Source organism: Chamaea fasciata, unplaced genomic scaffold (genome assembly GCF_029207755.1).
Source record: "Chamaea fasciata isolate MVZ Bird 193981 ecotype frontalis unplaced genomic scaffold, bChaFas1.0.hap1 SCAF_59, whole genome shotgun sequence".
NCBI lineage: Eukaryota > Metazoa > Chordata > Aves > Passeriformes > Sylviidae > Chamaea > Chamaea fasciata.
The window spans coordinates 66,121-78,108 of record NW_027094144.1 but is presented as its reverse complement, the minus strand read 5'-3'; positions in this window follow the sequence as shown (position 1 = coordinate 78,108).

Genomic DNA, 11,988 nt, shown 5'->3' with positions numbered 1-11,988 from the left:
CTCTGCACATTAATTGCTTCTTGACACAATGCCTGCCAATGAGCCTGCCAAAGCATTATTTGTGATTGAAACATAATCATTTTCAAAAGATTTTTCATGTCTTCCTGGAGCAACAGTCCAGCTCCCCAAATATAATTTAGCACTTGTTTGGTAGGCTCACCCTGCAGTCCAGATTCATTGACCGTGTTCCGCAATTGCATTAATAGCTTCCAATCTAAAGGGGATACTGTTACATCCATCCCTCCTGCAGCGTTAGGCATGTATACCACTGGAAACGCTTGTTTATCTTCCTGTATTTCTTGTCATGTTGCTACAGCACCTGAATCTCCGCTCTCCAAAGCTTCCCTCATAATGCTCTGCCAATCAACTCTGCCCCTAATTTTGCACCGACCCTTTTGAGCACTGTTTCCATTCTCATGATAACGGGCTGCCTCATCCTCTAAGGTAGCTTCCTCAGAGGGTGACAGTCCTCCCCCCCAATCGCTCGGATGCGGCGGGGCGGACGGCAAGGGCTCATCTGGGGTCCTAGGTGGTAATGTCAGCCCATTCACAGTGATCGGCTGTGGCATGTTTTCCCCACCAAACGTAATCATTCCCTCCTTTGCAGGAGCTGATTTCCCTTCCAAGTGCAAGGCTGCTGCTACGGCAACGCGTCTTTCTGCTTTAAATTTTTCTAGGCAATTAACAACAGCGCGCCACGGTCGAGTTAACTTTATTGCCGCCTTATCATCATCTCTTACAGCCTGCCACAGGCAATCCCCCACCTTTTGCCATTCCTCGAACTGATATACGCTGTCAGGGTCTCGGAAAAAAACCTTTTTCTCGGCATACTCTAGGAGGCCAGGAAGTTCCTTTTTCAAATCTACCTCCTGCACGCCCCGCTTTTTTAAAAAGCATTTAAACAAATCATAGGCCACCTGTTTCTCCACTGCTACCCCTAACAAACTATCTCAAGGGGAGCAGTCAGGAAAAGCTGTACCTTTTACCAGTGCGCGCACATGCAGCCTGTGCGAGATGGCACTACGTCGGTTTAGCAAGCTTCCTTCTGTAAGGTCAGCCTAGGCACAGAGCGGGGTGTACGCCAGCGTACAGAAGCCCTTCTGCCTTCCGAGCGCTGCTTCTCGGAGCTCCGCCGCTCGCTTACCTCCGGGTGAGTATCACGAGTGCAGTCCCAGTCGCTACCACGTCGGGGCTCACCAACTGCAGAGGATTTCGACGAGGGAAGAATGCAATCAATCAATATGATTGGTAAAGCATTGTTCAACTTTATTGCTCATAACATCCGTTCTTATACTTTTGCCTGAAGCATTTAGCATACTTGTCAAATTATAATTGGTTAGCATACACTACTCATCTATACTTGATTGGCTATATCAAGCGTGAGAAGGTTCCTCCTCTTGGCATGCTGAAAACTTTGTATATGTGCTACTGCTACGCTGTATTAACTACAAGTTCTTTTTATCTTTGGCCTGTATCCGTGCTTACTGCTGTCCCAAAGACAGCTTGTCTCAGCAGCGCGTAGGCTGCTAGCACTTCGTATCGGGCCATAAGGCCTCTAAATATCGGTGGCCTTGCTCTGCTAACCATTCTTCAACAACATCCCACTTGAAAGGTCCATTCAGTGTGAAAGGATTTTGAAAAGAAGAGGAAGAGTATCAAGCAGAGAGAGGAAATAGTGCAGAAATGGTGGAAATGTGCTCTACTGAGAGCACATCTACAACAGTGACAAGGTAGGAGTCTGGATTTGCTTTTTTTTGGTGTTGTTGTCTTCCCCAAATTTGTGGATAAAATTCAAGGGAATGCATGATGTACTTTCTTTTACATCCTATGTATTGAGATAAGGTGGAAATCCAGTGTACAAATGGAACTGCACTTTGGAGAGGCTGGAAATGTTGGGCTAAATTGGAGCCTGTATTTGTAATTAACTTTCAGCTGTGAGAAACAACACTTGTGGTAGAGATGCAGTAAATGGTTTTCAGGTAAATGTGGCTATTATTTAGGGAAATTGTAAAATATTGATATGCATGTCGTTTGGATTGAAATTGGAAAGAAATGGTTTATGAAGTAGATCAGATCTTGGGAGGAAATGCAGATGATTCTCTTAGCTAAATCAGAGAGGGTTGGCAGCAGAATGAAATGGATGGGATTTTGGTTGAATTTTTATCACTGGTAGCAATGGCAGCCTGTGTCTGTGGTACTGCTAATAGGGGTAATCCTATTGCTGCGTTCTGCATCTATTTCCCAGGAGACAGCAGTGGTGGGAATGTTTGGGTGCCAGGCTGTTGCTGTGCTCATAATGGGTTGACGTCCATGGAGTGTTGGGGGCGCCAGGCGGTTGCTGTGGCCCCAGTGGGCTCCTGGAGTGTTTGGGGTCAGTGTGCAGTGCTGGGCACGGCCCTGGGCAGAGCAGCCTTGTGCCTGAGGGCAGGGGGAGGCCTCAGGAGGCTCTGGAGGATCAGCTGTGCCAGGGAAGCCCTCCTGCCAGCAGGCCTGTGGTGGTGGCTGAGTTACTTGCACCCTGTGACCCAACCAGAATGCTCAACTTTTAACTTGCTGTCAGGCCTTCAAACAAGATTTCCCTTCTTTCTAGACGATGCTGAAATATTGTCCAAATGTGGTAAGCTGTGTCTGTGTTAGAATATCCTCCTTTCCTCATTGTTTGACCCATGTTATTTTTAGTGCAATAGCATTGTATCTGTCCAAAAGAGTGTTCTAGAAAGAAGTTGCTGTCATGGTGCAATGCAGTTTCTAAATGACATTGCAGGTATTTGAGACATGTTCTGGTACTAATGACAGCTTTTTTCCTGCAATGATTTCTTTAGGGTTCTTGTAGGTGGAAATGAGTGTTCTTTCAGCTTGAATGAAATGTTCTCAAAAGATGGTGTTGGGCCTAGACAGGCTTGACTTGTGTCATGAGGTCATTCAGGGCTCAGATGCACTGCAAGTGATTGCATTTGTCATTTTCCACTTAATTTCTGAGCCACAGAATAGGCTGGTTTAAAGAGCTTTAAGCAACAAATGTTGAAGAGACTTACAGATTTATTTTGCCTTATGTCTGTGATTGCGTGCAATGATCAGGTTCTGTTCCTTAACCCCCAGGAGAAATGCCATGTCTGTAAATGCTCGGTGAGATCAGGCCAGACTTGCTGGTGACGGGGCTCTGCAAGTTGTCCTTGTGTGCTGAATCCGAGTTTTAATTGTGTTCTGGACAGAAGGGCCGGCGATTGCTGCGCCGTGTTTTGGATGCGTGCAAAGCAGCAGGGAAGTTGGAGCTTGAGCAGGAGGACGCTGAGGTGGTTTTGTCGGAGCACCGGGGGCTCAGTGGGAGGTGTGTGAGACGTGAGGCAATTTGCAGGCAGCCTTTGGGGTGCTGGCTGTGCCGCTGCCGTCGGTGGTGCAGGAGCAGCCATGGGGTGTCAGCATTGCCCCACCTTCCCGCTGCGTGTCCCCGAGGCCGCTGCCACTGTCCTGGCACACTGTGCTGGCATTTCCAGAGTGCCAGCAAGGGTGCTGGGCTTGCTGCAACGTCCTGTGCTTGCCGTGTGCATGTAGATGATGTTTTCAAATGAATTTTAGCTCAAAAAAGGGAATTTTCAGAACGGGAATGAGGGAGAGAGTAGAAAATGGAGATTTTCTGGAAATGTTTTTGCTAATGTAGCTCCAACTGCCTGTGTGGGATAACCCTGTTGTAGACTGCACCTTTTTGGATCCTTTTAGAGACGCCTATCTGGGTGATGTTGCCATTCCAGGGCTGGTGCTCTGGGACGTGAGATGTGTCCTTTGTGTCATTGTTATAGCTTTTCCCAACCACAGCTGGAGTGTTGGGAGTGTTCACTCTCTCTGTTTCCCTGGGTTTGGGATCTTGGGGCCTGTGCTGTCCCTCTGGAAGAAACCTGTTATAATCCCTCTATGAAATTGAGATAGGAAGGTACATAAGAGTTAAAATCTCTTTTAAGAGTGGTGTATTACAAGTGCAAGAATTTGTTTGAGGAAAACATTCCCTAAACCTAAAAGAATAACTAAAGAAGGAGATATTTTAAATAGGAATTTAAACTACTAATCAATCTTAAGAATGGAATGGATGATTTTATCTGAGGTTCACATCTTACAGACTGCTTGTCATGTGGCTCCAGAGGGTTTTGTTTTTTGGTTGTTTTTTTTTTTGAATAATCTGGTTCAAGCATAATTGCAACTAGAAAATCAAATGCTTTTCAATTGGTCCTGATGCCATGTCGGTGGTGTTTGGTTTAGAAGCTCTCTGTAGCACTGCCCTTTATCAGCTGATGAATTGCAGAAATAGGAGCAGTATTTCATCTTGCTAAGAGAAAGCATTTTAATAGTGCTGTGGATACGGGGGTAAATTGCAATAATTGAAGATTAAAAAACTATTCTCCAAGTGTTCCTAGAGCTTAAATAGAGAGCTCAGAGAAGTTGTGTGTGTGTGGGGGGAAACAGGATGTTCTGCCCAGGCTGGCAGAGCATCTCTATATATGTTCATTGTTGAACCAGAACTAATGATAACACTTAAATGACAGGTACTGTGGGTGATAAAAATGAATGGTTTGGTAAATGGGGGAGATGACACCGTTCGGCAGAATAACTGGGCCATTTAGTGAGCTGTGCTAACACAGACCGGTGTATTATTACTCAGTGCACTTTTTGTGAGCAGGGGCATTCTTGGGTTACAAGGCACTTTCTGACCCAAGCTTCAAAATTTATTGTGACTATTCGGTGTGACTCTTTGCGGACAAAACCCGAATGATGATAAATTCATAGGAAAAGTAGAATTTAGTTGTAGCAGAGGGGCATTTGATACTAATACTGGTGACATCCCACTTGAATGGTCAATTCTGTGTGAAAGGATTTTGAAAAGAAGAGGAAGAGTATCAAGCAGAGGGAGGAAATAGTGCAGAAATGGCGGAAATGTGCTCTACTGAGAGCACATCTACAACAGTGACAAGGTAGGAGTCTGGGTTCGCTTTATTTTGGTGGTGTTGTCTTCCCCAAATTTGTGGATAAAATTCAAGGGAATGCATGATGTACTTTCTTTTACATCCTATGTATTGAGATAAGATGGAAATCCAGTGTACAAATGGAACTGCACTTTGGAGAGGCTGGAAATGTTGGGCTAAATTGGAGCCTGTATTTGTAATTAACTTTCAGCTGTGAGAAACAACACTTGTGGTAGAGATGCAGTAAATGGTTTTCAGGTAAATGTGGCTATTATTTAGGGAAATTGTAAAACATTGATATGCATGTCGTTTGGATTGAAATTGGAAAGAAATGGTTTATGAAGTAGATCAGATCTTGGGAGGAAATGCAGATGATTCTCTTAGCTAAATCAGAGAGGGTTGGCAGCAGAATGAAGTGGATGGGATTTTGGTTGAATTTTTATCACTGGTAGCAATGGCAGCCGGTGTCTGTGGTACTGCTAATAGGGGTAATCCTATTGCTGGGTTCTGCATCTGTTTCCCAGGAGACAGCAGTGGTGGGAATGTTTGGGTGCCAGGCTGTTGCAATGCTCATAATGGGTTGACGCCCATGGAGTGTTGGGGGCGCCAGGCGGTTGCTGTGGCCCCAGTGGGCTCCTGGAGTGTTTGGGGTGAGTGTGCAGTGCTGGGCACGGCCCTGGGCAGAGCAGCCTTGTGCCTGAGGGCAGGGGGAGGCCTCAGGAGGCTCTGGAGGATCAGCTGTGCCAGGGAAGCCCTCCTGCCAGCAGGGAAGCCCTCCTGCCAGCAGGCCTGTGGTGGTGGGTGAGTTACTTGCACTCTGTGACCCAACCAGAATGCTCAACTTTTAACTTGCTGTCAGGCCTTCAAACAAGATTTCCCTTCTTTCTAGATGACGCTGAAATATTGTCCAAATGTGGTAAGCTGTGTCTGTGTTAGAATATCCTCCTTTCCTCATTGTTTGACCCATGTTATTTTTAGTGCAATAGCATTGTATCTGTCCAAAAGAGTGTTCTAGAAAGAAGTTGCTGTCATGGTGCAATGCAGTTTCTAAATGACATTGCAGGTATTTGAGACATGTTCTGGTACTAATGACAGCTTTTTTCCTGCAATGATTTCTTTAGGGTTCTTGTAGGTGGAAATGAGTGTTCTTTCAGCTTGAATGAAATGTTCTCAAAAGATGGTGTTGGGCCTAGACAGGCTTGACTTGTGTCATGAGGTCATTCAGGGCTCAGATGCACTGCAAGTGATTGCATTTGTCATTTTCCACTTAATTTCTGAGCCACAGAATAGGCTGGTTTAAAGAGCTTTAAGCAACAAATGTTGAAGAGACTTACAGATTTATTTTGCCTTATGTCTGTGATTGCGTGCAATGATCAGGTTCTGTTCCTTAACCCCCAGGAGAAATGCCATGTCTGTAAATGCTCGGTGAGATCAGGCCAGACTTGCTGGTGACGGGGCTCTGCAAGTTGTCCTTGTGTGCTGAATCCGAGTTTTAATTGTGTTCTGGACAGAAGGGCCGGCGATTGCTGCGCCGTGTTTTGGATGCGTGCAAAGCAGCAGGGAAGTTGGAGCTTGAGCAGGAGGACGCTGAGGTGGTTTTGTCGGAGCACCGGGGGCTCAGTGGGAGGTGTGTGAGACGTGAGGCAATTTGCAGGCAGCCTTTGGGGTGCTGGCTGTGCCGCTGCCGTCGGTGGTGCAGGAGCAGCCATGGGGTGTCAGCATTGCCCCACATTCCCGCTGCGTGTCCCCGAGGCCGCTGCCACTGTCCTGGCACACTGTGCTGGCATTTCCAGAGTGCCAGCAAGGGTGCTGGGCTTGCTGCAAAGTCCTGTGCTTGCCGTGTGCATGTAGATGATGTTTTCAAATGAATTTTAGCTCAAAAAAGGGAATTTTCAGAACGGGAATGAGGGAGAGAGTAGAAAATGGAGATTTTCTGGAAATGTTTTTGCTAATGTAGCTCCAACTGCCTGTGTGGGATAACCCTGTTGTAGACTGCACCTTTTTGGATCCTTTTAGAGACGCCTATCTGGGTGATGTTGCCATTCCAGGGCTGGTGCTCTGGGACGTGAGATGTGTCCTTTGTGTCATTGTTATAGCTTTTCCCAACCACAGCTGGAGTGTTGGGAGTGTTCACTCTCTCTGTTTCCCTGGGTTTGGGATCTTGGGGCCTGTGCTGTCCCTCTGGAAGAAACCTGTTATAATCCCTCTATGAAATTGAGATAGGAAGGTACATAAGAGTTAAAATCTCTTTTAAGAGTGGTGTATTACAAGTGCAAGAATTTGTTTGAGGAAAACATTCCCTAAACCTAAAAGAATAACTAAAGAAGGAGATATTTTAAATAGGAATTTAAACTACTAATCAATCTTAAGAATGGAATGGATGATTTTATCTGAGGTTCACATCTTACAGACTGCTTGTCATGTGGCTCCAGAGGGTTTTGTTTTTTGGTTGTTTTTTTTTTTGAATAATCTGGTTCAAGCATAATTGCAACTAGAAAATCAAATGCTTTTCAATTGGTCCTGATGCCATGTCGGTGGTGTTTGGTTTAGAAGCTCTCTGTAGCACTGCCCTTTATCAGCTGATGAATTGCAGAAATAGGAGCAGTATTTCATGTTGCTAAGAGAAAGCATTTTAATAGTGCTGTGGATACGGGGGTAAATTGCAATAATTGAAGATTAAAAAACTATTCTCCAAGTGTTCCTAGAGCTTAAATAGAGAGCTCAGAGAAGTTGTGTGTGTGTGTGGGGAAACAGGATGTTCTGCCCAGGCTGGCAGAGCATCTCTATATATGTTCATTGTTGAACCAGAACTAATGATAACACTTAAATGACAGGTACTGTGGGTGATAAAAATGAATGGTTTGGTAAATGGGGGAGATGACACCGTTCGGCAGAATAACTGGGCCATTTAGTGAGCTGTGCTAACACAGACCGGTGTATTATTACTCAGTGCACTTTTTGTGAGCAGGGGCATTCTTGGGTTACAAGGCACTTTCTGAGCAAAGCTTCAAAATTTATTGTGACTATTCGGTGTGACTCTTTGCGGACAAAACCCGAATGATGATAAATTCATAGGAAAAGTAGAATTTAGTTGTAGCAGAGGGGCATTTGATACTAATACTGGTGACATCCCACTTGAATGGTCAATTCTGTGTGAAAGGATTTTGAAAAGAAGAGGAAGAGTATCAAGCAGAGGGAGGAAATAGTGCAGAAATGGCGGAAATGTGCTCTACTGAGAGCACATCTACAACAGTGACAAGGTAGGAGTCTGGGTTCGCTTTATTTTGGTGGTGTTGTCTTCCCCAAATTTGTGGATAAAATTCAAGGGAATGCATGATGTACTTTCTTTTACATCCTATGTATTGAGATAAGATGGAAATCCAGTGTACAAATGGAACTGCACTTTGGAGAGGCTGGAAATGTTGGGCTAAATTGGAGCCTGTATTTGTAATTAACTTTCAGCTGTGAGAAACAACACTTGTGGTAGAGATGCAGTAAATGGTTTTCAGGTAAATGTGGCTATTATTTAGGGAAATTGTAAAACATTGATATGCATGTCGTTTGGATTGAAATTGGAAAGAAATGGTTTATGAAGTAGATCAGATCTTGGGAGGAAATGCAGATGATTCTCTTAGCTAAATCAGAGAGGGTTGGCAGCAGAATGAAGTGGATGGGATTTTGGTTGAATTTTTATCACTGGTAGCAATGGCAGCCGGTGTCTGTGGTACTGCTAATAGGGGTAATCCTATTGCTGGGTTCTGCATCTGTTTCCCAGGAGACAGCAGTGGTGGGAATGTTTGGGTGCCAGGCTGTTGCAATGCTCATAATGGGTTGACGCCCATGGAGTGTTGGGGGCGCCAGGCGGTTGCTGTGGCCCCAGTGGGCTCCTGGAGTGTTTGGGGTGAGTGTGCAGTGCTGGGCACGGCCCTGGGCAGAGCAGCCTTGTGCCTGAGGGCAGGGGGAGGCCTCAGGAGGCTCTGGAGGATCAGCTGTGCCAGGGAAGCCCTCCTGCCAGCAGGGAAGCCCTCCTGCCAGCAGGCCTGTGGTGGTGGGTGAGTTACTTGCACTCTGTGACCCAACCAGAATGCTCAACTTTTAACTTGCTGTCAGGCCTTCAAACAAGATTTCCCTTCTTTCTAGATGACGCTGAAATATTGTCCAAATGTGGTAAGCTGTGTCTGTGTTAGAATATCCTCCTTTCCTCATTGTTTGACCCATGTTATTTTTAGTGCAATAGCATTGTATCTGTCCAAAAGAGTGTTCTAGAAAGAAGTTGCTGTCATGGTGCAATGCAGTTTCTAAATGACATTGCAGGTATTTGAGACATGTTCTGGTACTAATGACAGCTTTTTTCCTGCAATGATTTCTTTAGGGTTCTTGTAGGTGGAAATGAGTGTTCTTTCAGCTTGAATGAAATGTTCTCAAAAGATGGTGTTGGGCCTAGACAGGCTTGACTTGTGTCATGAGGTCATTCAGGGCTCAGATGCACTGCAAGTGATTGCATTTGTCATTTTCCACTTAATTTCTGAGCCACAGAATAGGCTGGTTTAAAGAGCTTTAAGCAACAAATGTTGAAGAGACTTACAGATTTATTTTGCCTTATGTCTGTGATTGCGTGCAATGATCAGGTTCTGTTCCTTAACCCCCAGGAGAAATGCCATGCCTGTAAATGCACGGTGAGATCAGGCCAGACTTGCTGTATACAGGGCTCTGCAAGTTGTCCTTGTGGGCTGAATCTGAGTTTTAATTGTGTTCTGGACAGAAGGGCCGGCGATTGCTGCGCCGTGTTTTGGATGCGTGCAAAGCAGCAGGGAAGTTGGAGCTTGAGCAGGAGGACGCTGAGGTGGTTTTGTCGGAGCACCGGGGGCTCAGTGGGAGGTGTGTGAGACGTGAGGCAATTTGCAGGCAGCCTTTGGGGTGCTGGCTGTGCCGCTGCCGTCGGTGGTGCAGGAGCAGCCATGGGGTGTCAGCATTGCCCCACCTTCCCGCTGCGTGTCCCCGAGGCCGCTGCCACTGTCCTGGCACACTGTGCTGGCATTTCCAGAGTGCCAGCAAGGGTGCTGGGCTTGCTGCAAAGTCCTGTGCTTGCCGTGTGCATGTAGATGATGTTTTCAAATGAATTTTAGCTCAAAAAAGGGAATTTTCAGAACGGGAATGAGGGACAGAGTAGAAAATGGAGATTTTCTGGAAATGTTTTTGCTAATGTAGCTCCAACTGCCTGTGTGGGATAACCCTGTTGTAGACTGCACCTTTTTGGATCCTTTTAGAGACGCCTATCTGGGTGATGTTGCCATTCCAGGGCTGGTGCTCTGGGACGTGAGATGTGTCCTTTGTGTCATTGTTATAGCTTTTCCCAACCACAGCTGGAGTGTTGGGAGTGTTCACTCTCTCTGTTTCCCTGGGTTTGGGATCTTGGGGCCTGTGCTGTCCCTCTGGAAGAAACCTGTTATAATCCCTCTATGAAATTGAGATAGGAAGGTACGTAAGAGTTAAAATCTCTTTTAAGAGTGGTGTATTACAAGTGCAAGATTTTGTTTGAGGAATACATTCCCTAAACCTAAAAGAATAACTAAAGAAGGAGATATTTTAAATAGGAATTTAAACTACTAATCAATCTTAAGAAAGGAATGGATGATTTGATCTGAGGTTCACATCTTACAGACTGCTTGTCATGTGGCTCCAGAGGGTTTTGTTTTTTGGTTGTTTTTTTTTTTTGAATAATCTGGTTCAAGCATAATTGCAACTAGAAAATCAAATGCTTTTCAATTGGTCCTGATGTCATGTCAGTGGTGTTTGGTTTAGAAGCTCTCTGTAGCACTGCCCTTTATCAGCTGATGAATTGCAGCAATAGGAGCAATATTTCATGTGGCTAAGAGAAAGCATTTTAATAGTGCTGTGGATACGGGGGAAAATTGCAATAATTGAAGATTAAAAAACTATTCTCCAAGTGTTCCTAGAGCTTAAATAGAGAGCTCAGAGAAGTTGTGTGTGTGTGTGGGGAAACAGGATGTTCTGCCCAGGCTGGCAGAGCATCTCTATATATGTTCATTGTTGAACCAGAAATAATGATAACACTTAAATGACAGGTACTGTGGGTGATAAAAATGTATGGTTTGGTAAATGGGGGAGATGACACCGTTCGGCAGAATAACTGGGCCATTTAGTGAGCTGTGCTAACACAGACCGGTGTATTATTACTCAGTGCACTTTTTGTGAGCAGGGGCATTCTTGGGTTACAAGGCACTTTCTGACCCAAGCTTCAAAATTTATTGTGACTATTTGGTGTGACTCTTTGCGGACAAAACCCGAATGATGATAAATGCATAGGAAAAGTAGAATTTAGGTGTAGCAGAGGGGCATTTGGTACTAATACGGGTGACATCCCACTTGAATGGTCCATTCAGTGTGAAAGGATTTTGAAAAGAAGAGGAGGAGTATCAAGCAGAGGGAGGAAATAGTGCAGAAATGGCGGAAATGTGCTCTACTGAGAGCACATCTACAACAGTGACAAGGTAGGAGTCTGGGTTCGCTTTATTTTGGTGTTGTTGTCTTCCCCAAATTTGTGGATAAAATTCAAGGAAATGCATGATGTACTTTCTTTTACATCCTATGTATTGAGATAAGATGGAAATCCAGTGTACAAATGGAACTGCACTTTGGAGAGGCTGGAAATTTTGGGCTAAATTGGAGCCTGTATTTGTCATTAACTTTCAGCTGTGAGAAACAACACTTGTGGTAGAGATGCAGTAAATGGTTTTCAGGTAAATGTGGCTATTATTTAGGGAAATTGTAAAATATTGATATGCATGTCGTTTGGATTGAAATTGGAAAGAAATGGTTTATGAAGTAGATCAGATCTTGGGAGGAAATGCAGATGATTCTCTTAGCTAAATCAGAGAGGGTTGGCAGCAGAATGAAGTGGATGGGATTTTGGTTGAATTTTTATCACTGGTAGCAATGGCAGCCTGTGTCTGTGGTACTGCTAATAGGGGTAATCCTATTGCTGGGTTCTGCATCTGTTTCCCAGGAGAAAGCA